This window comes from Podarcis raffonei, chromosome 8 (genome assembly GCF_027172205.1).
Source record: "Podarcis raffonei isolate rPodRaf1 chromosome 8, rPodRaf1.pri, whole genome shotgun sequence".
Classification (NCBI taxonomy): domain Eukaryota; kingdom Metazoa; phylum Chordata; class Lepidosauria; order Squamata; family Lacertidae; genus Podarcis; species Podarcis raffonei.
In genome coordinates, this window is record NC_070609.1 from 655,762 (window position 1) to 682,052 (window position 26,291).

At 50.5% G+C, this 26,291-nt stretch overlaps 1 protein-coding gene across 2 annotated transcripts in view; it reads left to right on the plus strand.

Moving 5' to 3' along the window:
• LOC128420166 (leucine-rich repeat and fibronectin type III domain-containing protein 1-like protein) overlaps positions 1 to 26,291 on the plus strand; it is a 68,144-nt gene that overhangs the window by 4,653 nt on the left and 37,200 nt on the right. Inside the window, exon 1 of one of the 2 annotated variants that reach the window (XM_053401692.1) lies at positions 24,119 to 24,217. The exons of the other annotated variant lie outside the window; for it this stretch is intronic. The gene's annotated coding sequence lies outside the window, so the exon portion shown is untranslated. Of the gene's footprint in view, positions 1 to 24,118; positions 24,218 to 26,291 lie in introns of those variants that run through there. 2 annotated transcript variants of the gene reach the window in all.

Consider the following 26,291-nt stretch of genomic DNA (forward strand, 5'->3'; position numbering starts at 1 on the left):
CCAGATCCTGGTGTTACATGAATTTTAAGGTGTACACATAGTGGACATACACTCCACAGAAAACCCTCACCCTTCTTGGTGGTAGATAAGAATAACAATATAATAATAATAATTTATTATTTATACCCTGCCCACCTGGCTGGGTTTCCCCAGCCACTCTGGGCGGCTCCCAACAGAATTAAAAGCACAATAAAACATCAAACATTAAAAACCTCCCTAAACAGGGCTGCCTTCAGATGTCTTCTAAACATCATAGTTGTTTATTTCCTTGACATCTGATGGGAGGGCGTTCCACAGGGCAGGCACCACCACCAAGAAGGCCCTCTTCCTGGTTCCCTGTAACCTCACTTCCCAGTGAGGGAACAGCCAGAAGGGCCTTGGAGCTGAACCTCAGTGGATGATGGGGGTGGAGATGCTCCTTCAGGTCTACAGGTATACACTCCTTCAGGCGTCTGCTCTGCATGCAAAGGCTCCCAGTTCATTCTTTGGCACCTCCAGGTAGGACTGGGAAATCCCTGGGCCAAAACCCTGGAGAGCTGCTGTCCATCAGTGCAGACAATACTGAGGTGTGAGGTGGACTCTTAACACCAGTCTGACACTAACCACTCTAGGAAGCCTAGGAACCAAGCAAACTGCCTCACGTGGAATCAGGCTGTGGCTACATCTGTTTACGCTGCTTGTTCGTGCTCAGGGAAGCCATTGCGACGTGGCCTCTGCTATTGTTGCACTAATTATAATAATACCTTGATTGTCCATGTACAACCTGTGTACAATGAAATGCACAATGACTGCAACACTCATCAGCCCCAAACAGCATAGGCAGGGATGACAGCAGTCCATCAACATGTGGGGGCTACCCATGGTCTGCAAAGATGGCCAGTGGCTGTCTAGGTTTCAGCCAGATGCAAAGCTGTCGTGGCTGATCTTGGAGGAGGATGGAAGGGGGCTTGGAACCTGCTCAGGGGCTCAATTTCCGTGGCATTTCTTCTCACTATAAGCCTGAAATAAGAAGAAGAACAGCTTCCACACCTGCTGAGCAGGTGCCCTGACTTTGAGAATTTGCACTCTGGCATTCTAAGAAGCAGCATTGTTTCGCTGGAGGGTGAATCACCACCGCCTGACATTCGGAGCTCTCAGGTGACCCCCCCCCCAGCTCTCCTCCATCTCCTCGCTCTCCCCTGCTTTTCAGGAAAGGGGGTGGGCCCTCCTTCCTCTGTCATTCGGCACCTCCTTGGCAAGTGTTCAGGGAAAAGCCATCCCCGCCCCCCTGACTGTTTCCAACACTTCCTTTGCTCACTACAATTAGGAGCCATTTCTGAGTTAGAAAATTGCAGGCTCTTCATCTGCGCTCAGAATAGATTCCCTCAGAGTCTGTGTGTCCTCAACGCGAGGCTCATCTTTACCTTTGTGGAATTCCTCCCCTCCCTTTCGGAGAGAGGTTTATTTTGAGGCCTCCGGCATCAGGCAAGCGACTTCTCTGCCCATCATCCTCTGTGCCCGTCAGAAACGTGGCCAGGCTGGGCAGGCTCTCCTCCTCCTCCAGCTGAGCCAGCAGCAAAGCCTTTCTCTGCTGGACCCAGAGAGAGGCCTTCGAGTGACTGGGAGGCACCTGAGGAGGGAGGGGCCTCCTAACCTTTGCAGATTTCCCAGTGGGCCCTTTCAGTCTGGAGAAAAGGCAAGGAAGAGACAACAGGACAGGAGCTTGTAGAATTAGGCATGGCATAGAGAAAATGTGCAGCTTCTCTACTTCATAACACTAGGACTGCTGGGCATCCAGAGAAGCTGAATTTTGGGAGGTTCGGGACAGATCAAAGAAATGGTGTTAAGAGTCCACTTCACACCTCAGTATTGCCTGCACTGGCTGGCAGCAGATCTCCAGGGTTTGGGCCCAGGGATGTTCCCAGTCCTACCTGGAGGTGCCAAAGAATGAACCAGGAGCCTGAAGGACTGTAGACCTGTAGACCTGAAGGAGCGTCTCCACCCCCATCATTCTGCCCGGACACTGAGGTCCAGCTCCGAGGGCCTCCTGGCGGTTCCCTCACTGTGAGAAGTGAGGTTACAGGGAACCAGGCAGAGGGCCTTCTCGGTGGTGGCGCCCTCCCATCAGATGTCAAGGAAATAAACTGTGGAACTCCCTCCCACAAGAGGCAGTCATGGCCGCCAGGGTGGAGGGCTTTAAAAGAGGATTAGACTTATTTGTAGAGTTCCTCTAGTGCTCGGATCCTGCTCGCTGGTTTCCTAAAGGCATCCGACCAGCCACTGAAAGGGCAGCATGCTGGACTCTAGGGGACACTGGCCTGATTCAGCTGCCTCTTGTAATGCTCTTCTGGCCCTTGTGAAGCCCTGTGGGGTTGGGACGTCTGCCGCAGCCTGCGTCTGGCCAAGCAGCGAGCTGCGCATCCTGGCCTGCCCTCCCTGCGCGTTCTGTGGGCTGGGTCATCCCTGTTTGCTCAGACAGTTTCAGCTGTCAGAAACGGGCTTCCTCTCCCGCCGCGCCTGGATGTTCAGAGAGCCAGACCCCGTGAATCTTCCAAAAATAGATACCCCATTTATCAAACCTGCTTAAAGGCACCCGGCGCGTTGGCGGTGGCTCAGGCCTGCCGCACAAAAGAGAGGCTGTGATTCAGGAGCTGGTGGCGCGTCTTGGCCTCATGAGAAGCACCACAGAGGATGGGCTGGCAAGGAGGAGGAGGAGGCCGCAATGCCTGGAGGATGCCTTCTCCACAACCCCGGCCTCTGGAGAGTCCCTGGGCTTATGACTTTCTCTGTAGCTCCAGGGCAGTTCTGGATGCGTGCTTCCCTAGCGGAGTAATCTGAACCCCCATCAAACTGAGCTCACTGTTTATGTCCTCCAAGTGCTATTCTTAAAATCACGACTACAAAAGCACATTATGCAAATATTAATCTAGTGCTAACCACCCCGCTTTCTTCCTGTGCTGATCTAATGATTTTTTATGGCAGCCTCTTTTGAAGCGCTGCATTATAATTCTGTATAGAATTAAAAATCATCAAAGGCACCCCACTGCAACCATGCAATTACTCTTATTTGTTTTATATCTTCTGTAAATAAAACAGTATTTATATATGACCTGCCCTTCCAGTCACTCATTCTGCGGGTGATTCCTTCGCCATTTCACAACGGCTGGCCACTAAACATGGAGCTGAAGACAGGCAGGCTCTGTGGCCACGGAGGGAGGGGGTTGTGGCTCAGGAACATGTGTGGGGTGGGGGTGGGCCAAGGCTGGGACATTGAGAGGACGGAGACCATTGGGTGCCAGATAACTGATTTTGGAGTGTTTCTTTTAAAATTTGTGTCCTGCCTTCTGTCCATCAAGAGGACTTATCTACCTCCTAGGAGAAAAAAATACTCCTATAAAAAACCCCACCTCATTAATTCATAGAAGCATCTACTCATTTTGAATGATTAAGTGCAATGAAAAAGTCAGCTGGTTCCTTGAGATTCTACTTCCTGGCTAGAATTCTCCAGAACTTTTGTGTCAAGATGGGCTGGAAGGGTGCGGAGTGTCTGTGTGTCTTTGGTGGGAGGGAGTGGGGAGACACCCACTGAGCTCCCCCAAACATGTCCCAGGGTCAGATGTGGATTTGGGGCTGTGCTGCTAAATGGGCCTGGCTCTCAGTTAGCAGCTTGCTTTGCCTTTATCTCCATGAGTGAATGGAAGCCTTTTCCTCTTTAAGCAGGTGAGGCCTCAGCAGCCTTGAGAGCTGCAACCTTTTCCCCCTGGCAGCCAACCAGGTCAGGATTCATAGAATTGGAAGGGAACCCCTGGATCATCTAGTCCAACCCTCTGCAGTGCTGAAGAATCTCTGACAGATGGCCATCCAACCTCTGCTTGAGAAACAACCAAGGAAGGAGGGTCCTCCTCTGCCTTCTGAGGAAGTCTGTTCCACCGCTGAAGAGCTCTTACCCTCTTCCATGTGGCAGCCTTTCAGATATTTGAAGGTGGCTAGCCTATCCCTTCTCAATCTCTTCTGCAGGCTAAACATCCCCAACTCCCTCAACCGTTCCTCACGTGGCTTGTTTCCCAGACCCTTCTCTGTCGCCTCCTCTGTGCATCTTCTAGCTATTTCCATGTGAATGGCTTCTCCATATTCTCTGCTCCCTGAGCTGCACCAATACCAGTCTAGTGGTGTAGTGGTTAAGAGCGGTGGACTCGTAATCTGGTGAACTGGGTTCGCTTCCCTGCTCCTCCACATGCATCTGCTGGGTGACCTTGGGCCAGTCACACTTCTCTGAAGTCTCTGAGCCCCACTCCCCTCACAGAGTGTTTGTTGTGGGGGAGGAAGGGAAAGGAGATTGTTAGCCACTTTGAGACTCCTTCGGATAGTGATAAAGCAGGATATCAAATCCAAACTCTTCTTCTTCTAGATTCCTTTGCACACACACAGAAAGTGTTTATTATGGCATTTAATTGAACGTTTCTGCTGTCTGCGGGCAGGTGGCATATTAAAGGTGGCCTTATCGCAGCACCCCAGATCAGATGGCAGCATGGCCTGCAAGTGAAAAACTACAGCGAGCCTGGGGTGGGGGCAAATGACAGCAGTCCACCCCAACGGCAGTGGGGGTGGAAGAGGAAGTGGGGCAGCAGTGGGAACCTCGGGAGGGAAAGGACATGAGTGCATGAGAGAGGTTTCTAGGGAGGGAGGGGTGGGCTTCTTGGCCCTGCCCTTTCCCCTTTGGGCAAAAGGATGCTCTTATCAGAAGGAGCCATGTGACCTCCCCTAATGCACATGTTGGCCAACCCAGCCCAAACTATTGATTTGCTTTCAGCACTAATGCAGCAGAGCCAGGCTGAGCTTGCCAGCAGTCCATCTGCGGGAGATGCGTCAAGCCCTTTAACGTGAATTATTCACCGTCGCAAGCAGGCCCCTTGGCAGCCCCCACGGTGGAGTCGCGAGCCCCCCGGGGCTTCTGCAGCACCAGAATCCATCACGGCCAAGTCCCCAGAGGAGCGAAATGTGGGCGCAATTAAGTTGGAAGGCTGGACTGCTGGGATGGGGGTGTGTGAGAGAACAGTTCTCTTTTGAGCAGTGGCCTCAGCGTAGTGGAGTTTTCAGCACCCTGGACAGCTCCATGCTGGACTCCAGCGCAAGAAGGAGCCTTAAGCTCCGCCATTGCCTTCACTTTAGTCCAGCCTTTCTCCACCTCTGGGTCCCCAGATGTTGTTGAACTACAACTCCCATCACCCCTAGCTAGCAAGGCCAGAGCTCAGGGATGATGGGAGTTGTAGTCCAACAACATCTGGGGGCCCACAGGTTGAGAACTGCTGCTTTAGTAGCTTTTCCCTCGAAGGGAAGGCCTCCGTTCATCTGTGAGCTGGAGTCCTCCAAATCGGACGTAGGCAATGTGGCTTCTCGTCAGGCTAGAGAGGTCCTGCCTCTCCATGGACTTCTCCTGGGCAAGCACTTCGGGTGTAGCCTGTCCGTCTGAGGCCGGCTCTGCATATCGCTCCCTCTCCCTCTCTGAATCCTGGACTCACACAGACACACCCACCCCACGAAGTCACAGCACTGGGGCTCATTGCTGGGGTTGGGTAAGAGGGAGTCACAGTCTGCAATCCTGGAGAATGAAGTATTTGAGGTTACCGCCCACACACTTCTGCTGTGCTTTCGGCTTGTGTGGTGGGACCTCAGTAAAACCTCGTCTTACTGTTTGTAGCAGAGTTTTCCCCCAGAAGCAGAGGACAAGAACAGGAGTCATAGTCAAATTCCTCAGTCAAGAGCTTCTTCATTGCTTGACCGGTTGCACAAGCATTTCTGTTACAAATATATACAGTGGTACCTCTGGATGCGAACGGGATCTGTTCTGGAGCCCCGTTTGCATCCTGAGTGGAACGTAACACGTGACTGCGCATGCGCCGGTCACGTTTTGCCGCTTCCACACATGCGTGTGATGTCATTTTGAGCATCTGCGCATGCGCGAGCGACGAAACCTGGAAGTAAAGTGCTCCATTACTTCCGGGTTGCTGTGGAGCGCAACCCGAAAAGGCTTAACCTGAAGCGACTTCAACCCGGGGTATGACTGTACAAACTATCTACATTCCTTCTATTTCTCTCCAGCAAGGTATAAACTCTGTGTGTGTGTGTGTGTGTGTGTGTGCGCGCGCGCTTTCCTTGTGTGGGAATTGCAGCCTGCAACTTCCTCTCTTTATTTGCACCCCCAGCTGACACCAGTCAAGCCAAGAGTGCCACTCCCAGACACTAACGAAAATTCTGGAACCCTCTTTAAAGCTGAAAGGAACTTTTATCTGTTTATTGAAGAATGTTTTCCTAATATGAAGCTCAGGGATGTGGCCAGAGAGGAGGGTGCTTTGGAGGGGGGGCGTTCCAGTGAGGGAGGCCAGAAGCACCTGGGCTGAGCTTTGCAGGGCACTGACCAGGTGAGGCTGCACCTGCTGCCCGTCTCATGTGCTCGACTCCCCACCCAGCTCAGGGCAGGCTCCTTGGGCTCTTCTGCCTCCTTGCATGCAGCTGGAGAAGGAGCTGGGCTCTTCTGGCCAGGGGGCCTCCCTTTGGAGAGGGGGGGTTCCTGCAGAACAGGGAAAACCAACTCTGCACCCGCTTCTTCACAGTTAGGGCTGCCAACCAACCAACCCACAGTAATTGTTTGATCATCTGCCAATTAATAGATTAATGTGCCTATTATCAAAGCTTTACTCTAGGGGTGCCTTCAGGAGGTACCAAAGCGAGATGCCAGTCAGTTTCCCATCCCTCTTTTGAAGTATGGAAATATTTTCTTTTCCGTTGTTAACATTAATGCACCGGAGCAACAAGCATCCTCCAAAACCAAAGACGAGAGCCTTTAATTTGCAGCCTTGCCAATTAAGCCCCCCTCTGATTAATCAACAAAATGTATTTCAAATGTTTGTGTCCTGCCTTTTGAGCCAAAGGGCCTGTAATTAAAAATGGTAAAAACGAGATACATAACAGTGATTGAAATATGATATTCCCCCAAACAGTCAATTAAGCAGCAGGGATGGCAGACGAGGCCGACGGCAGGAGAGCCCAGCAAAGCAGTCGGGAGTGGAGATCCCCTTGGCACTTGGAGCGGCAGGGCTTTGCTTGGTGCCAAAAGGCTAAATGGGGGGGGGGCAGCGAGATGACTCTCCCCCCCTTCCAGGAGGGAAGAGGGAAGCAAGTCTGTCAAAGCTTCAGGACCCCATACGGAAGGCCTTTACATACACAAAGGCACAGAGAGAAAGAGAGTTCTTCACAGGGTCAGGGGGCACTGAGCCCCTGGGCCTAGAGGAATTTCATTGGGTTGGAGAACTCATTTTCAGTAAGGGCTGCAATGTATTTAGAATTGCTTTTTGCTCTTCTGCAACAATAACAATAACAATTAATACCCTGCCCATCTGGCTGGGTTTCCCCAGCCACTCTGGGCGGCTTACAACAAGAGATTAAAAATACATTAAAACATCAGTCGTGAAAAACTTCCCTAAACAGGGCTGCCTTCAGATTTTTCTAAATGTCAGATAGTTGCTTATTTCCTTGACATCTGATGGGAGGGCGTTCCACAGGGCGGGTGCCACCACCGAGAAGGCCCCCTGCCTAGTTCCCTGTAACTTCGCTTCTTGCAGTGAGGAAACTGCCAGAAGGCCCTCAGAGCTGGACCTCGGTGTCCGGGCTGAACAATGGGGGTGGAGATGCTCCTTCAGGTCTGCTGGGCCTTTGAGGCTGTTTAGGGCTTTCAAGGTCAGCACCAACACTTTGAATTGAGCTTGGAATGTACTGGGAGTCAATGCAGATCTCCTAGGACTGGTGTTATGTGGTCCCGGCAGCTGCTCCCAGTCCCCAGTCTGGCTGCCACATTCTGCATTAGTTGTCGTTTCCGGGTCACCTTCAAAGGTAGCCCCACGTAGAGCGCATAGTATTAGTCTAAGCAAGAGATAACTAGAGCATGCACCACTCTGGCGAGACAGTCTGTGGGCAGGAGGGTCTCATCCTGCATACCAGATGGAGCTGATAAACAGCTGCCCTGAATTGTGACAACATTCAGAAAAACCTGGCTGCTGAATCACGCCAAAGGGGGCCCATCTAGTCCAGAGTCCTGTTTTCATTGTGACCAACCAGGTACCTCTTCTTAGAAGCCGACAAGGAGGAAGCAGTGATGGCCACCAAACTGGATGGCTTTGAAAGAGGGCTAGACAAATTCATGGAGGAGGAGAGGGCCATGGATGGCTCTGCTCCGCCCCCAAAGTTGGGGGCAGCAGTGCTTCTGAATGCCAGTTGCTGGAACCCACAGGCATGGAGAAGGCTCATGTGCTGGGATCCTGTTTGAGAGTCTCCCACTGGGGCATCCATTTGGCCACTGTGAGAGCAGGATGCTGGGCTAGACTGGCCATTGGCCTCATCCAGCAGGGTCTTCCTGCATCTTCTGGACCTGAGCAGCACCAATGCTCTCCCCTCTTGCCATTCCCAGCCACTGGCTCTGTCCAAAGTAGCTGACAATGCACAGAATGTAACCAACAGCAGTCACAATCCATATCAAAATATTATATCAGCCCATTCAATAAACCTTTCGCTATCAGTTTGTTCAGGGAACAGAATATCCACAGTTCAATTCAATAAAAAAAGCCCAGGCTATAAAGTAGTAGCGAAGAACGAGATGTGAAATTACATCCAGGTCAGAATAGAGATTAAAATCAATCAGAGCCATGAGATCAAGGCAGTAAAGTGCACTTAGAACAGCAGCTGCTTCCTGTCAGCATCTCCTGGGATGGCTCCAGCCCTTTCCATAGAAGGATAGAGTTGGCTGGGACACCCAAGGGTCATCTAGTCCAACCCCCCCACAGTGCGGGAGTCAGAGCTGAAGCATCGCTGACAGATGGCCACCTGACCTCTGTTTAAGAAACGTCCAAGGGAGGAGAGTCTACCACCTTCTGAGGGAGTCCGTTCCACTGTCAAACAGCTCAATTACTGTTAGAAAGGTCCTGTGTGATTCCCTGGAAGCGGTTGGAGGATGAATGGCGGCTAACAGATTGAGGTTGAATCGTGACAAGACAGAAGTACTTTTCTTGAGGGACAGGAGGCGGGCAGGTGTGGAGGATTCCCTGGTCCTGAATGGGGCAACTGTGCCCCAGAAGGACCAGGTGCGCAGCCTGGGAGTCATTTTGGACTCACCACTGTCCATGAAGGCGCAGGTCCATTCTGTGTCCACGGCAGCTGTTTATCAGCTCCACCTGGTACGCAGGCTGAGACCCTCCCTGCCTACAGACTGTCTCGCCAGAGTGGTACATGCTCTGGTTATCTCCTGCTTGGACTACTGCAATGCGCTTTACGTGGGGCTACCTTTGAAGGTGACTTGGAAACTGCAATTAATCCAGAATGCGGCAGCCAGACTGGTGACTGGGAGCGGCCGCCGAGACCACATAACACCGGTCTTGAAAGACCTACATTGGCTCCCAGTACGTTTCCAGGCACAATTCAAAGTGTTGGTGCTGACCTTGAAAACCCTAAATGGCCTCAGCCCAGTATACCTGAAGGAGCGTCTCCACTGTGGAACGCCCTCCCATCAGATGTCAAGGAGATAAATAACTTTGAACCTTTAGAAGACAGCTGAAGGCAGCCCTGTTTAGGGAATCTTTTAATGTGTGACATTTTAATGTATTTTTAATCTTTGTTGGAAGCGGCCCAGAGTGGCTGGGGAAAACCAGCCAGATGGGTGGGGTAAAAATAAATTATTATTATTATTATTATTATTATTATTATTATTATTATTATTATTATTAAAAGCTCTTCCGAAGTTTTAGTCCGAATCTCCTTTCTTGTCCTTTGAATCTGTTGGTTCCGGTTCTGCCCACTGGAGCAGCAGGAGACATTGCTCCTCCACTCTCCGTGCGACAGCCCTTCAGGGATTTGAAGATGGCTATCATATCACCTCTCAGTCTTCTCCAGGCCAGCTTCTCTGGTCAGCCACTGGGAACAGGACACTGGACTGGGTGAGCCATTGGCTGAATCCAGCAGGCCCTTCTAATGTTATCTTCTTTCTTTGGCGATCCCTCGTAGCTGAGTAAGATTGTCTTCCACGAACACGGTTTTAACAGTGAGTTTGTAAGTGACTGTGGAGGCCAATTCTGGATCCACACATCCTTCCACAATGGGGACATTGGTTTCCGAGCGGGAGTTGATCCCAGTGAGGGTTTTCCAAGCGTGCCTTCCGCTTAGCATGTTTCTCTCTTGCGTCCTGAGTTCAAGGATCTTCAAAGCCCAGGACACCTTTGGTCAAGGCTGTTCTCCAACTGGAGCACTCGCAGGCCAGTGTTTCCCAATTGTTGGTGGTTAACCTACATTTTTAAAGATTTGCCTTGAGAAAATCTTAAAACCTCTTTTGTTGACCACCAGCATTACGCTTTCCATTTTTAAGTTCAGAATAGAGTAGTTGCTTTGGAAGACGATCATCAGGCATCCGAACAACATGACCAGTCCAGCAAAGTTGATGTTGAAGAATCATTGCTTTTACACTGGTGATCTTTGCTTCTTCTAGTACAGAATCCCCAAACTCAGCCCTCCAGCTGTTTTGGGACTACAACTCCCATCATCCCTAGTTAACAGGACCAGTGGTCAAAGATGATGGGAATTGTAGTCCGAAAACAGCTGGAGGGAGGAGTTCGGGGGTGCCTGATCTAGTACACTGGTATTAGTTGTCCTGTCTTCCCTAGTGAAGGTTACAGATAGGTAGCCGTGTTGGTCTGCCATAGTCAAAACAAAAAAAAAAATTTTCCCTTCCAGTAGCACCTTAAAGACCAACTAAGTTAGTTCTTGGTATGAGCTTTCGTGTGCATGCACACTTCTTCAGATACACTGAAACAGAAGTTGCCAGATTCTTCTATATAGTGAGAAGGTGGGGAGGGGTATTACTCGGAAGGGTGGTGGGAATGGGTGATTGGCAGATAGCTGTGATGAGCCTGTTGATGACTCTTAACGACTGCAATAGGTCTTAGAGCAAGTTCTCTCTGGGTATCTGTCTGGCTCTGTTGATCTGTTGTCTAACTTCATCTGCTGGGTATTTTAGTTCTAAAAAGGTTTGCTGTAGATCTCTTAGGTGAGAGTCTCTGTCTGTAGAATTGAACTTGCTGCAAGACAGACCCAAAAAAGAAAATAACAGAACACCTCTAGTCATCACATACAGCTCCCAAGTTAAAACAGTACAACGCATCATCAGAGATCTACAACCTCTCCTGGACAATGATAGTTCTCTTTCTCAAGCTCTGGGAGGAAGACCTTTCATTGCCTACAGACAGCCACCCAATCTTAAACAACTCCTAACCCACAATAATACTACAACCAGACGTAACACGGACACTGGCACCAGAGCCTGCAATAAACCCAGATGCCAGCTTTGCTGCCACATACACCCGGACAACACCATTACTGGCCCCAACAACATCACACATACCATCTCGGGACTATTTAATTGCTCATCGTCTAACATTGTATATGCCATCAAATGCCAACAGTGTCCTTCAGCTCTCTATATTGGACAAACAGGCCAAACCTTATGCCAAAGAATAAACAGACATAAATCGGACATCAAGAATCACAAGACAGAGAAACCAGTAGGAGAACACTTCAATCTCCCAGGACATTCTATACAAGATCTCAAAGTAGCTGTTTTACTACAAAGGAATTTCAGAAATAGACTGGAAAGAGAAGCTGCTGAATTGCAACTCATTACCAAACTTAAAACCATGGAGAGACCTGGTCTGAACAAAGACATTGGATTCTTATCTCATTATACATGACAAAGCCATTTTTCACCTTCTCACCCCTTGCTTTTTCCTGTAAGACCTATATAGAAGGATCTGGCAACTTCTCTTTCAGTGTATCTGAAGAAGTGTGCATGCACACGAAAGCTCATACCAAGAACTAACTTAGTTGGTCTTTAAGGTGCTACTGGAAGGAAAAAAAAATTTTTTTTGTTTTCCCTAGTGATGTGTAATTTTTTCCGGAGACACCATTGATGGAATCTTTCGAGGAGTTTGAGATGGCGTTTACAAGTGGTTCATGTTTCACAAGCATACAGCAAGGTTGGTAGTACAATAGCTTTGTAAACATATCATTATGGAAACTCCAGGTCGAGGGACCATCTAGATTCCTAGACTCTCTGGGGCATTTGGCAAATGGGAGAACAGAAGGCTGAGCTCGATGGGGGTCCTCTTTGGCCTGATCCAGCAGGCTTTTCTCATGTTCTTATGTCCTCTGTCACGGCACCTGTGAGACAGAAAGCAGCAAGATAGGAGGGTGCAGCAGGAACGCCCATCAAAAGACCCCGTTAAAAGGCCAGAGAAAGCAGAGAGGTCTTTGCCAGGGCGTGTGGGTGCTTTGAAGGACATAGTCTTCTCCATGTGCTCCCTGGGAGAGGGAGAAGAAGCAGAGACCCTCTTGGTCTCACTGTGGCCGAGTCCCGCCTGGGATTTTGGTACTTCTTGGTGGTGGTGTTGATGGGGTTGGGGTTGGGGTACGCACTTGCCTGCCTGCCTGCCTGCCTGCCTGGGCTGCTGCCGCTGGCTGCTTGCAGAGTGAGTCATCCCAGCCTTTGCAATGGCAGCAGGAGCTGGTGACTTTTGAGCAGGATGTTCTGATGGGGAGGGACACTTGTGCGGGCGGCTGGCTGGCAACGGCGCCCAGTTGGCTGCTAGCCCTGTCAGCACTCCCAGTTCCTCTGCCTGCCACAGAATCTCTGTGCAAGTGGAGTGATAATGATCAGCGGTGAGCTTGGCACGGTGCTGGGTTCTGTCTGTCTTGCCGCTCGGAAGAAAGGGCTTTGCTCCTTTTTGCAACAGCCATGCTGAGTTGATTGCACAGTTCCACATTCGGCTCGACAGGCTGCTTCTGTCACACACAAACACCAGCATCGCACGGCGTCCTGCATATCCTGCACAACTAGGCAATTGTGTGTGAGGGTTTTTCTCCCAAACTAGGGGGATGAGGCGGGCAAGATCCAGCAACTTCCTGAACAAGGAAATGGGGGTTTGTCTCCTGCTCCCCTCAGCACTCAGTCAAGAGTCTCCTCTTCCTCCAGGCTAAGGTTTAGCACCCTGCCCACAGCATGGTCTCCCCCCGCCCAAATTGAGAGCTGCTTTCCAAGGTCTGGCAGAGGCAGGTCTTTGCCAGCTGTGCCACCTCTCAGCCTTTGACTAAAGATTGAACCTGGAACCATCAACATGCAGAGCACACAAAGCGCGAACCGTGGGTGTTTTTGCTAACACATCACTTCTTCCGCTTAAAAGCAGAGCATAATATATAGTCCCAGTTTTCTTATCAGCTTAATGCACTGGCTGCCATCATGAGTGTCAGGGAACTTAAGAACACCTGCTGAATCCTGTTTCCATAGTGGCTAACCAGATGCCTGTTATGGGGAGCCAGCAAGCAGGATTCGAGCCCAAGAGCCCTTTCTCCCCTGCTGGGGTTTCCAGCAACTGCCCTCCCCATGACTCTTGATAGTTCTCTCCTTCATGAAATTGTCTCATCCTCTTAGAACCATCTATATGTATATTTATTTCCCCAGTCCATGTGGGCAGTTCATGTAGCAACTGAGAAGGAAGAAAATGCTTCCTCTGGGGTAATGTTGTTCTGCCCAAAGTATTGATTTGTTCTAGAAATTGCATTGAGGTCCAGCATGGCGCTCTTGGACCCATGTGCGCTTTTGGACTGGCTGAGGGCCGGGCGGTGTTGGGAGATGCAGCCATCGAAAGGGATTCTCGTGCAGGGAGCAGGAGCCACTAGGCAAGCCAGCTGCTTGGCCTTGGCAGGGTTGTTCCTGGAGGTCTTTGTGAGTCCAGTGCAGGTGAGTCGGGGCTTCCTGCTCTCTGGCCAAAGGCCCTCCTGTTCTGCCCTCCATAACAGCAACCTGCTGTGCTCTGTGAAGGCAGTAAAGGCGAATGTTTCTTCCCTGTCTGGTGGGGGGAGGAGAGAGGTGCGTGGGGGGCATCCAACAGGGAAGAGCTTCCTGGACATTTCATGCCTTGGGGCACTGGTCTTCTGCTGGTGGGTCAGGAAAGAATAATAATAATAATAATAATAATAATAATAATAATAATAATAATTTTATTTATGCGCCACCCATCCAGCTGGGTTTCCCCAGCCGCTCTGGGCAGCTCCCAGCAGATTAAAAACAGAATAAAACATCAGACATTAAAATTTTCTCTAAACAGGGCTGCCTTCAGATGTCTTCTAAAAGTCAGATACAGTGGTACCTTAGTTTACAAACTTAATCCGTTCCGGAAGTCCCTTCTTAAACCAAAGCGTTCTTGAACCAAGGCATTTTCCTATAGCAGCGGGGGACTCAGTTTACAAATGGAACACACTCAACAGGAAGCGAAACATGTTCTTATTCCAAGGCAAAGTTTGCAAACCAAAACACCTATTTCCGGGTTTGCAGCGTTCTTAATCCAAGTTGTTCATAAACTAAGCTGTTCTTAAAGCAAGGTACCACTGTAGTTGCTTATTTCCTTGATATCTGATGGGAGAACATTCCACAGGGTGGGTGCCACCACTGAGAAGGCCCTCTGCCTGGCTCCCTGTAACCTCACTTCTTGCAGTGAGGGAACCGCCAGAAGGCCCTCAGAGCTGGACCTCATTGTCCGGGTAGAATGATGGGGGTGGAGACGCTCCTTCAGGTATACTGGGACCACTGGTGGGTCGTGGCCTGATGTATGGTGGGTTGCAAGAGGAGCCCTCCCACAATGCAAATATTAAGAAGTGTATGTTTGGGGTACAAGGGGCCCTGGGTCTTAGAAGGCTGAGCTTGCTGGCTCTGGAGCCTGGTTGCTGTTCGAGGCCCCTGTGAGAAGGGATTGGCCAGCCTTTGAGCTGGGGGACCAGGCCCCCTTCCTCGTCCGTCCCAGCAAGGATGGGCCCCCTCTTGACCCCTCCCTCATTTGCCATGGCCCCAGGCACCCGAGGAGGGGGTCCTCTTTGCATCCAGAGAAGATCCTGACCTGGCTTCCCAGATCTGTGGGAATCTGGTCTCCGCTCACTTCCGAAGTTGGAGCGTTTGACTCGGCAAAAGGTCCTCTTCTCTTCACACGGCATTTGGGTGTGTTGGGCTGGGCTGGGGATACAACAGACTTGGTTATTGTAACTCGCTCTACGTGGGGCTGCCCTTGAGACTGACCCAGAAACTCCAGCGGGTGCAGAATGCAGCGGCGAGACTCCTTACGGGGTCCTTGCTGCGGGATCACATTCACCCGGTGCTATACCAGCTGCACTGGCTCCCGGTGGAGTACAGGATCAGGTTCAAGGTGCTGGTTTTAACCTTTAAAGCCCTAAATGGCCTAGGACCCTCGTACTTACGGGACCGCCTCTCCTGGTATGCCCTGCGGAGGACTTTACGGTCCACAAATGACAACACTTTGGAGGTCCCAAGCCTCAAGGAGGTTAGATTGGTTTCAACCAGGGCCAGGGCCTTTTCAGTACTGGCCCCAACTTGGTGGAACGCTCTGTCACAAGAGACCAGGGCCCTGCAGGACCTGACATCTTTCCGCAGGGCCTGCAAGATGGAGCTGTTCCACCAGGCCTTTGGCCAAGGCACAGCCTGACCCCCTCCTTTGGTGAGCCTCACAGAACACTAGCCCAATGGTTGCCATTAATTTGATTTGAACTGATTTTATAATGAATTGATTTTAGAATGCTATATTATTTTACTGTTGTTAGCTGCTCTGAGCCCGGCTTCGGCTGGGGAGGGCGGGATATAAATAATTATTTATTATTATTATTATTAGTAGTAGTAGTATTATTAGTATTATTATTATTATTATGGAGCTCCCTAACTTAGGTGGCCAAAGAAGGACTTTCCCTCTGGTCTGTCCCATGATGTATCTCCTCTCTCATATGCAAAGGACTTTCCAGGGGTGGGGGGGCTGGCATTTGACAGGGGAACAGACTTCTTCCATAGGTGGTGGCCTCTCCTCCCATGGAGGTTTCAAAGCAGAGGTTGGGTGGCCACCTGTCATGGATGCTTGAGCTGAGATTCCTGCATTGCAAGAGGGGGTTGGACTAGATGACCCCAGGGGTCCCTTCCCACTTTCTGTGATTCTCTTGCTTTCCTGGATTCCTGTTCAGCTGCTTCCACTCTATCATTGGGGCATGTTGGGGGGGGCTGAGACAGCGTGGGGCCCTTCCCCTCCCTTCCCTTCTGGATGTGCCTTTGCCACGGAGCTTCTGGGAACTCCATTCTGCATTTCTGGCTCTGCCTCCCTCCAGCTCCCCATCTGCTCCTTCCTGTCTTGCCAAGTCCTTGTTCTTCAGGATTCGGATCTGTGCGGTTTACCAGGAAGTGATTACTGTTTGGCTCACAGAGGTTCTCCTGCAAGCGGTTCTCCTAGAGGGGGCAGGAGGTTGGGTCCAGGAGGTTCCCCTTTCCTTGCCGCTGCGCAACATTTCTCAGCTAAGCTCTACGTGGGGCTGCCTTTGAAGGTGACCTGGAAACTGCAACTGATCCAGAATGTGGCAGCCAGACTGGGAGCGGCCACTGAGACCACATAACACCGGTCTTGAAAGACCTACATTGGCTCCCTGTACGTTTCTGAGCACAATTCAAAGTGTTGGTGCTGACCTTGAAAGCCCTAAACGGCCTTGGTCCAGTAGACCTGAAGGAGCGTCTCCACCTCCATCATTCTGCCCGGACGCTGAGGTCCAGCGCTGAGGGCCTTCTGGCGGTTCCCTCATTGCGAGAAGTGAGGTTACAGAGAACCAGGCAGAGGGCCTTCTCGGTGGTGGTGCCCGTCCTGTGGAACGCCCTTCCATCAGATGTCAAGGAAATAAACAACTATCTGACATTTAGAAGACATCTGAAGGCATGTTTAGGGAAGTTCTGTTTTTGATATGTTGGGCACTCCCCAGAGTGACTGGGGACACCCAGCTGGATGGGTGGGGTATAAATAATTATCATCATCGTCAGCATCATCATCATCATTATTATCAAAGTCCTCAGAAATGTGGCAGAGAGAGGGTACCAGGGTTTGTGAGGAGATGGTGGCAAGGATGGAGACCAAGGGGCTGTCTTAGACCTGCCTTAGCATGCTAGAGAGAAGAGTGGGGTGTCAACAAGGTCGTCTCCAGTAGAAGCCATTGTCCTCCTAAGGCTTTCCCTCCTAATTTTTGCGATTGGAAGATGCTTTAGGCTGTTTATTTGCATTGCCTTTTGTACTCTGCCTGGGGACACCATCACCATTGAGTTCCACCTGCCCTTGCCCTGCTGGTCCAGGAAGAGAAAGTGCAAGGAGAACAGTTTTCCTCCCTCTCTCACAAGACACCAGACCTCACAGACACCAATGAAGCCGAATGTTCAGGGTGGATAAAAGGGGGTCCTTCTTCATGTCGCTCATGCAGTTAAGCTGTGGAACTCCCTCCCACAGCAATGGCCACCAACTCAGATGGCTTTAAAAGAGGATTAGACAGATTCATGGAGGCTATGGGTGGCTGCCAGCCAAAGTGGCTCTGCTCTGACTCCACAGAGCAGGCAGCAGTGCTTCTGAATCCCAGTTGTTGGGGACCATAGGAATGGAGAGTCTTGTGTTCGAATCCTGCTTGCGGGTTTCTCATAATGGGCATCTGGCTGGCCACTGGGAGAACAGGATGCTGGACAAGATGGGCCATTGGCCTATCTTCTTAATTTCTTCTAGAAGCCACAGAAGAAGAGGAATCTGGATAGGCGCCCATTGGCCTAATCCAGCTGGCTCTTCTTGGGTTCTGGGCTCCCAAAGTGTCTCCTGGCAGGACAGGAGCAGCTACTTCCCACTTGGGACAAAGCAGGCCAGCCTGACAGTGCTGAGTGGTGCCCGGTGGCTCAAGCGAGGGGTCTCTGCAGCTGGACTCAGAGGAAACTTCATGGCCTCTTGCCAGCTGCCTCACAGCCTTTACTGCAATAAAGCCAGGACTCTTACAGAGAAGCCCAGGAGCCCCTGTCGGGGGGGGGGGCAGGTTCAACCCAGGAAAGGACACAAGAACAGTGTGGCAGATGGGTGGGTTGAGTGGAGGCCTCCTGGGGCTTTGCTTGGCAAGGGCAAGAGCTCAGCCATGGATTTACAGCTAGTTTGGTGCTGATCTCGCTCCCGTTCCATTATTCAGGGTGCTGACCTGGCTCTCAGGAGCTAAGCCTTGCTGCATTTTGTCAGGGAAATGCAGCATCCTGCTGAGCTGGGCATATCGATCCCCCCGCCCCCCCCCCAAGCAGCTGAGCGCTTGTTGCCAAAAATAATGGCAGCTGAGCTGCAGGTGAGAGAAGAGGGTTGGGAGATGCTCTCAGAAGAGAAGTCGCTTCAGGGCAGTGAGGTTGTGGCTGCAAATGACAGGGAAGTGGGGTGGAGAAGTTTTCTCCATGAGGTGGGGCTGAGATGATGATGATTTATACCCTGCCCACCTGGCCGGGTTTCCCCAGCCACTCTGGGCAGCTTGCAACAAAAGATTAAAGACATTAAAACATCAGTTATTAAATAACTTCCCTAAACTGCCTTCAGATGTCTTCTAAAGTCAGATAGTTGTTTATTTCCTTGACATCCGATGGGAGGGTCTTCCACAGGGCAGGCACCACCACCGAGAAGGCCCTCTGCCTGGTTCCCTGTAACCTCACTTCTCACTGGGAGGGAACTGCCAGAAGGCCCTTGGTGCTGGACCTTAGTGTCCAGGCTGAGTGATGGTGGTGGAGAAGCTCCTTCAGGTATACTGGGCCAAGGCCGTTTAGGGCTTTCAAGGTCAGCACCAACACTTTGAATTGTGCTTGGAAACGTCCTGGGAGCCAGTGTAGGTCTTTCAAGACCGGTGTTATATGGTCTCGGCAGCCGCTCCCAGTCACCGGTCTAGCTGCCGCATTCTGGATTAGTTGCAGTTTCTGGGTCACCTTCAAAGGTAGCCCCACAGAGAGCGCATTGCAGTAGTCCAAGTGGGAGATAACCAGGGCATGCACCACTCTGGCAAGACAGTCTGTGGGCAGGTGGCCCCAGATGTGGCTTGGCTCCTGCTGCAGGGGCTCCTACCTGCAAAGAGATGGAAGTGTGGCATTTCAGAGAGATTTTTTTGGGGGGTGGGGTGGTCCTGGTACAAAACATGGACCAGGTCAGCTCATTAAGAAGAGTGACTTGTTGCCATCCTCATTAAGCCTCGTTAAGTCACAGAGACTCCTTCACCATTGCCTTTTGAGGAGTCAAGAAGAGGGAGAGGCTGGGTGTACACATCTGAAGTTGAATTAAAAAGAAAGAAAACCCAGGACTAATCTATACTGGTGAGTTATAACGTTATAAATGCGTTATAAAAATATGACGCCAGAGGGTGCTGTACAGCAGCCAATGGAAAATTGCCTTGAGAGCTACAGTGGTACCTTGGTTTACGAACGTAATCCCTTCCAGAAGTCTGTTCTTAAACCGAGGCTCACTTTCCCTTCTGAGGCCTCCCACCGCCGGTGCCCGTCCACCGTTTGGATTCCATTTGTAGACCGAGGTAAAGTTCACAAACCGGGACACTACTTCAAATTGTTCGTAAACAGGGCTGTTCTTAAACCGAGGTATCACTGTATATAACTTTTTTTTCTTATTACTTTTTTTAGATCAGTGTAGATCCAGCCCCAGTCATATTAAGCATGTTTGAATAATCTGGAATGATGTCTAAGTACAATGCAAATTTGCATATTTGACCCCAAGAATCTTTTAACAGTTGAACGCTGACCTTTTAACCAGGGCTTTGAGCACATCCAGCCCAGGATAAGCATCCATAAGTTCCATTGATTTCAATGGGGTGCATTTGAGCACCTGCTTATCCTCTTCAGTGATGCTGGTGGCGCTTAAACATGCTTCACTCTGGCTGCATCTGGCCATTTAAACCTGCATTTCTACAGTGGTCCCTTGGTTCTCAAACTTAATCCATTCTTGATTTCTGTTCCAAAACCAAAGCGTTCCAAAACCAAGACGCCCTTTCCCATAGAAAGTAATGCAAAATGGATTAATCCGTTCCAGACCTTTAAAAACAACCCCTAAAACAGCAATTTAACATGAATTTTACTATCTAATGAGACCATTGATCCATAAAATGAAAGCAATAATCAATGTACTGTAAAATAAATAAGACAGTATTGTAGATGATAAAAATTAAAATTAAAAAAATTTCTTACCTGCACTGATGATGGTTATTTTTTGGATGGGGGGCTTTGATCCATTTCTGCAGTCACACAATCAATCAATCAATCAATCAATCAGTAGCTGAACTGGGTTCCACACAGTCACAAAAACAAATGAACTGAAAAAGCCTCAAAAACAAAAATGCTAAATAAATAGCAAAAACAAAAGCGCCCAACTGAATCTGCTCTGGAAGTCTGTTTGACTTCCGAAGTATTCAAAACGCAAGGCGCAGCTTCTGATTGGTGTAGGCGCCCCAGAAACAATAGCCGACAGTTGCATCGGACGTTAGGCTTCTGAAAAACTTTCGAAAACTGGAACACTCACTTCTGGGTTTTTGGAGTTTGGGAACCAAGGCGTTTGAGAACCAAGGTACCACTGTATTTGAAGAGTGAGCCATGGGCAAAATAACATGCCACACCATAAATTGTGTAAGAGAAGCCTGTGTGTGTCATCATCCCGTCTCTCTCCACCCCCCGCCACCGCCATGGACCCCCCCCCCGTCCTCAGAGACCTATCCCACCCCCCAGTCTGTGTGAATGGAGGGCCTTTGGCTGGGCATGCTCAGAAGCCTCCTGGGTTTCCGGTGGCCAGGGGTGGGGTGGGGGCAGACTTCCAAGCCCAGTCATCTGAACTCACGTCACGGTGGGGGTCTGCATGCTTACCCCCCCCCCCCCGTACATTTGGATGAATGCATAAAGGGGTCGGTGCCTTCACTGCCTGCATTTTACTTATTAATAAAAAATACCTTATTAAAAATATCCAAGCGGTTTACAATAAAAAATACATAAAATCATGCTGTTCTTAAAAGTTAAAAACAGGCACCGATTAACCACTCTGGAAAGATGTATTCTTAATTGCCTGCACTGGCCTGGGGGAATTGAAAGGTTTTCAGCAGGCGTTTAAAAGTTAACACAAAAGGCATCAGGGGGTGTGAGTCATCCTGGCTGCAGCGACCAAGCCCCCGTCCCCTTTGCCTTTCGCATCAAAGGCTGCGCCAGTGACCTGGGATCAGAGAAGGGACCCCTGAGGGTCATCCAGCCCAACCCCCCGCAGTGCAGGAATCACAGCTAGAGAATGGCTGGTAGGTATGGGGCCACCTTTGTTCTGGCCAAATACAGGACAAGGCGGAGTGGCGGGGAAGCAGGTTTTCCCCCCTGGTGCTAAAGTGACTTCAGAGCAATCCATTACAATCTGTTGCAGCCAGACAGGATGGCCTTGCTGGAATTTGTTTCTCTCTCTCTCTCTCTCTCTCTCTCTCTCTCTCTCTCTCTCTCTCTCTCTCTCTCACACACACACACACACACAAGTTTGTAAATTTGTCTGTGCTTGGCTACCCAGAGATTAAATGCATGACCTTCCACACACCCTTACAATACAGGACACAGCATTTTGTCCTGAAATACAGGACAAAACTGTATCAATACTGTGGGAATGTTCAGGGATGCAGGAGAGGATATATTGTCTGATTATAGCCTTTCCAACTTGTGTTAACAAGTTCACAATTTAGCAGAGTAACATTCCCCTTTTTAAACTCACAGCGGATGCATTTGCTCAGGCTCGCGAAAGCCTCTATAATAACTGTTCTGGTATTTCCCCCTTATTCCCTCATAAAAGATAAGACACGGCACAGTCTTCTATAAAAGTATAAAAAGAGTTTACTCACACATCATTCTGTTCACAATTGGATCCCAGAAGGCAGACTTAGCTTAGAAAAGTAACATACACCTGGAAACTATCTCATAAGGAGATAGTCCCTTTGTCCTCTCCTGGCTGGAGGCCAAGAGAGCATATTTGGCTAAGCAGATGTTGCTTCTTTGATGCATGTAGTCACAGAGAGAGAGATGGCTGCCCTGCCCCGTGCTTTTGTCATTACCTGCACAGGTGAGGCCACGCCCCCCTCTAGTCACATGCAGAGGAAGTCTGTCCCAGCCCAGAAGGAAACAGGAAGTTTACCTGCTGGCTGGACAAACATCCCTCCCCATGTGCAAACATGTTCACTCTAGGAACGTTGTACTTGACTGCTCTTGTGTTTCACATCCCACAAATACAGGACACAGCCTTTTGCATTGACACACAGGCAAATCCTGTATTATGCAGGGAAGGAGAGTCCATCACTTTTGCAGGGAGTCTGTTTCTCTATGGAATGGCTCTTGCTTCCCAACCTTCCCTGACCCATCTCCTCTCTCTCTCTCCCTCTCTCTCCGCCTTCCCCACCACCTTCCCACCTGCCTTCTTCTCAGATGGTGGCACAAGGCAGGATTTGCTCAGTCAAATCCCCTGGGGCTGCTTTGCCTCTGATCAGATTGCTCCTCTGCAGGGGCCTCGCGTTGTGGCTTTGTTTGCTGAGCAAAGGCCTGACTCTGAGGCTGACCCGGGCTGTTGCTTCTGAATATCTGTTTCTGGGAGAAAGTGCTCTTATGCCCAAATCCTGCTTGTGAGTTTTCCATCATGGGCCTTTGGTTGGCCTCTGTGAGAACAGGACAGTGGACCCGATGGGCCCTTAGCTTGAGGGCTCTCCATATGTTCTTATAGAACCTCCAGGTCCAGTGGCAGTCTATCCAGATTCCTGGGTTCTTAGGATGCTAGACTAGATGGGCTGTTGGCCTGATCCAGACCCTCTTCTGGGGTCCTTATTTCAGGCTGACTTCCGTAGGAGCCAACTCCTAGGGGGCCAAGGTCCCTTCACCCCCCAATAAAATATTTGAGGGGGCTCTCCCCCTAAAGTTGATGGGCATTGCCATTCAGATGCTGTGTGTGCACTGTGTCATGTGATCAATCGTGCAGGGTGGGGCATACCTGGGTTCCCCCAATATTTTACCCAAGTTGGCACCCCTCCTGACTTTTATTTCAATGCGCCGGCAGAGAAATATGTGGGTGTTGCTATTAGGGCTGCTGCCCTCGCCTCGATTTACTGGCGCTGCCAGCGACACAGCCCCTTCGCCCCCTCCCTGCATCCTCTCCAGGGTTGCATGGCTGACCCTTCTTCTATTTTTACTCTGCCCTGCTCTGGGTGACCTTCTGTTTCTTCCCTCGATGGGAGATCAGCACCGATGTTTCCAGTGAGGGCTGACCGAAAGGGAGATCCAGGGCCTTTGGCACAGAGAGGCAGAGGGGAAATCGAGAGAAAGATTTGGGGGGAGGGAATTGCCCAGGGTTGTTGAACTTTTTGGGGCGTGGAATTCCCAGAGTTGAGTTTTTGGGGGCAATGCCAAAAATCGCTCACCCACCTGACCGCAGCTGCCAATCTCACGCCTCGCAGAAGACCCCAGTCGTCTGCCACATCACCGCTGTATATCTTCTACTCGCAGCTGCCAACAATTGCCCTTCTCCGCCCCCCCCCCCGCATTACCCGTGTATAAGACAACCGCAATTTTTTTACCTTATTTTTAAATAAAAAAAACCCCTTCCTCTTATACACGGAAAAATACGGTAATCTCCTTTGGGTGCTGAGAAAGCAGCACCTCCCCCACACCCCTCCTTCCCTTTAAACCAGCAGTTCCCAAACTATTTTTGGGGTCCCCACCTCCTTCACTCAGAGTGCCCTCCAACCCTTCAAAAAGCATTATCTAGAACAGTGGTTTGCATGACCCCCCCAAGGAAGAGAATAACACCCAAAGCAGCTCCAATTAATTGCACATTTATTCAGATCCAGTCAAAAGTATTTAGTTTAATTCAACAGAACTGAAGCACTTGATTGAAGGATAACGGCTTTCTAAGGTCTGGTGGACCCCTCCAGCACCCCCTGACACCCCCTGACTTCTTAGTCCCCCTCCCCCCAAGAATCCCTTCAACCCCAGGGGTGGAACCACCCCCTGCTTGGCAGCCGGTCTCCCTGCTGGGCTCAGCCCCTCCAGGATCTCAAGACTTAGTGGTTGCCCCAGGGAGCTGGGCTGGACCTGGGACCTGGCCCCACTTCTGACCCCCAGTTGCAGATCCAGACCCCAATTCTCTTCCTTTTCTTCTCATCCGCTGGTTGTGCCGCTCTGGAGCCTGAGCCAGACTTGCTGAGGCTCCTGATCTGATGCAGAGATCAAGGAGACTTGCAAACAAGCCGTGGCACTGAGCGGCTGTTGCCTCCTACCGAGCAGGTGAGCAAATATTTGTGGGAATATTTGCTAGCTGCTTTCTAGGATCTGTGGTGGGCGGTAGGGGGGAGACGCTGACAGACGCAAAGAAGTCGTGGGGTTGCAGCCACAGGCTGGCAAAGATGTTGCTGCTGCTGCTGCTTCCTCCCTCCCTCCCTCCCTCCCTCGCAGCTCATCCCAACTCGTGAAGCAGACCTGATGGCCTTCATGCCCTTGACATGTGCCAGAGCAGCTGGAACCAGACTCTGCCAGGTTGGAGGTCCGCAAAGCCAGACAGTGCCAGTCAGCAAGGGCAAGGAGGTGCCAGCGGCGGCCTTGTGCTGAGCGCAGCAGGGGCTTGTCAGGGTCTCTTTGATGCAAAATACCTGCTCATTAAGAGCAACATGAAAGGTGGGAAGCTTGTTAATTAGACATTCATTCTGCCAGGGTCTCCCTTGCAAGTCTCTGGGGCTTAGAGGGAAGGCTGTGGGCAGGATCTGGCTGGCTGGCTGTGTGGCAGCCAGTGTGGTGTAGTGGTTAAGAGCGGTAGTCTTGTAATCTGGTGAACTGGGTTTGATTCCCTGCTCCTCCACATGCAGCTGCTGGGTGACCTTGGGCTAGTCACACTTCTCTGAAGTCTCTCAGCCTCACTCACCTCACAGAGTGTTTGTTGTGGGGGAGGAAGGGAAAGGAGATTGTGAGCTGCTTTGAGACTCCTTTGGGTAGCGATAAAGTGGGATATCAAATCCAAACTCTTCTTCTTCTAACTTATCCTACAGTTGTACAAAGCCAGAACTGGCTGGACTGAATGCCTCCCATGGCCTTTCTAGGAGACAAAATGATTGACAATAGCACAGGCTGGTATTAAGCTGCTGGCAGGACCAGCGCCCCCCCCCAGGCAACGTAAGGGGGCTGCCTTCTATGGCGGTAGCAGATCTGGCCTCAGAGAGAGACATCACCTGCTGCCACCGCCACACACACTTTGGACCAAGGCTGCAGGAGAGTCCTGCACTCAGTCGGAAGCTGCATTGGAAGTCAGGCTTACGGAAAAACATTCACAAATTGGAACACTCACTTCTGGGTTTGTGGCGTTTGGGAGCCAAGCCGTTCAACAACCAAGGTACCACTGTACCAGGGGCTTCCTTCTGGGGTCTCCTGGGCTCTGCACCCACCTGGCATGATTCAGAGCAGCTCCCATCCTATTGCCACAAAAACCTTTGATTCCCAGTTCAACCATTAAATGAGATTGATTTGATTCCCTGCCTTCTTTCTGATACAGGGGAACTTCAGTTTTCAAACATAATCCATTCCTGAAGACCAACTTCTGAAACGTTCGAAAACCGAAAATCAAAGGGCTGTTGGCAATTTCAGTGGGGGGGGGGGAGAGAAACACACCTCGGAATCCATTTAAGTTCCAAAAAACATTCAATAACCGGAACACTTACTTCCAGGTTTGCGGCGTTTGGGAGCTGAAACGTTCAGCAATGGAGCCATTCGAGAACCGAGGTTTGACTGTATAGAGGTTCCTCTGCCAGGTCTTTGCTGCTGCTGCTGCTGCTGCTGCTGAACCTAATGTTAAGGGGGGGGGAATTCTGGGGGGGGGGAGAACCTACTCAACAGCCCAGCTCGTTGGGGTGCAAGTCTCCTGTGGGTCGATGCAGTCAGTAAAAAGAAGGAAGTTCCAGCCAAGCATTTTGGAGCAAAACAGCGGTCGGTAGACCATGTTTTTTATTGTTGTGCAACAGGTCCCACCAGGAGTAAGAGCTCACCCCTGAACAGGGGGTGACCTCCTCTTTTAAAACTTTCCTCTTTCCCCCAGAATACACTTTGAGGGGCATCACTGATACAGTACATCATCACTACATTACTAGCATGTCACAAATGGGGAAGGGTACACAAGGGTTAGGGACGCGGGTGGCTCTGTGGTCTAAACGACTGAGCCTCTTGGGCTTGCCGATCAGAAGGTCGGCAGTTTGAATCCCCGTGACAGAGTGAGCTCCCGTTGCTCGGTCCCTAGTCCTGCCAGCCTAGCAGTTTGAAACCACACCAGTGCAAGTAGATAAATAGGTACCGCTCTGGCGGGAAGGTAAACGGCGTT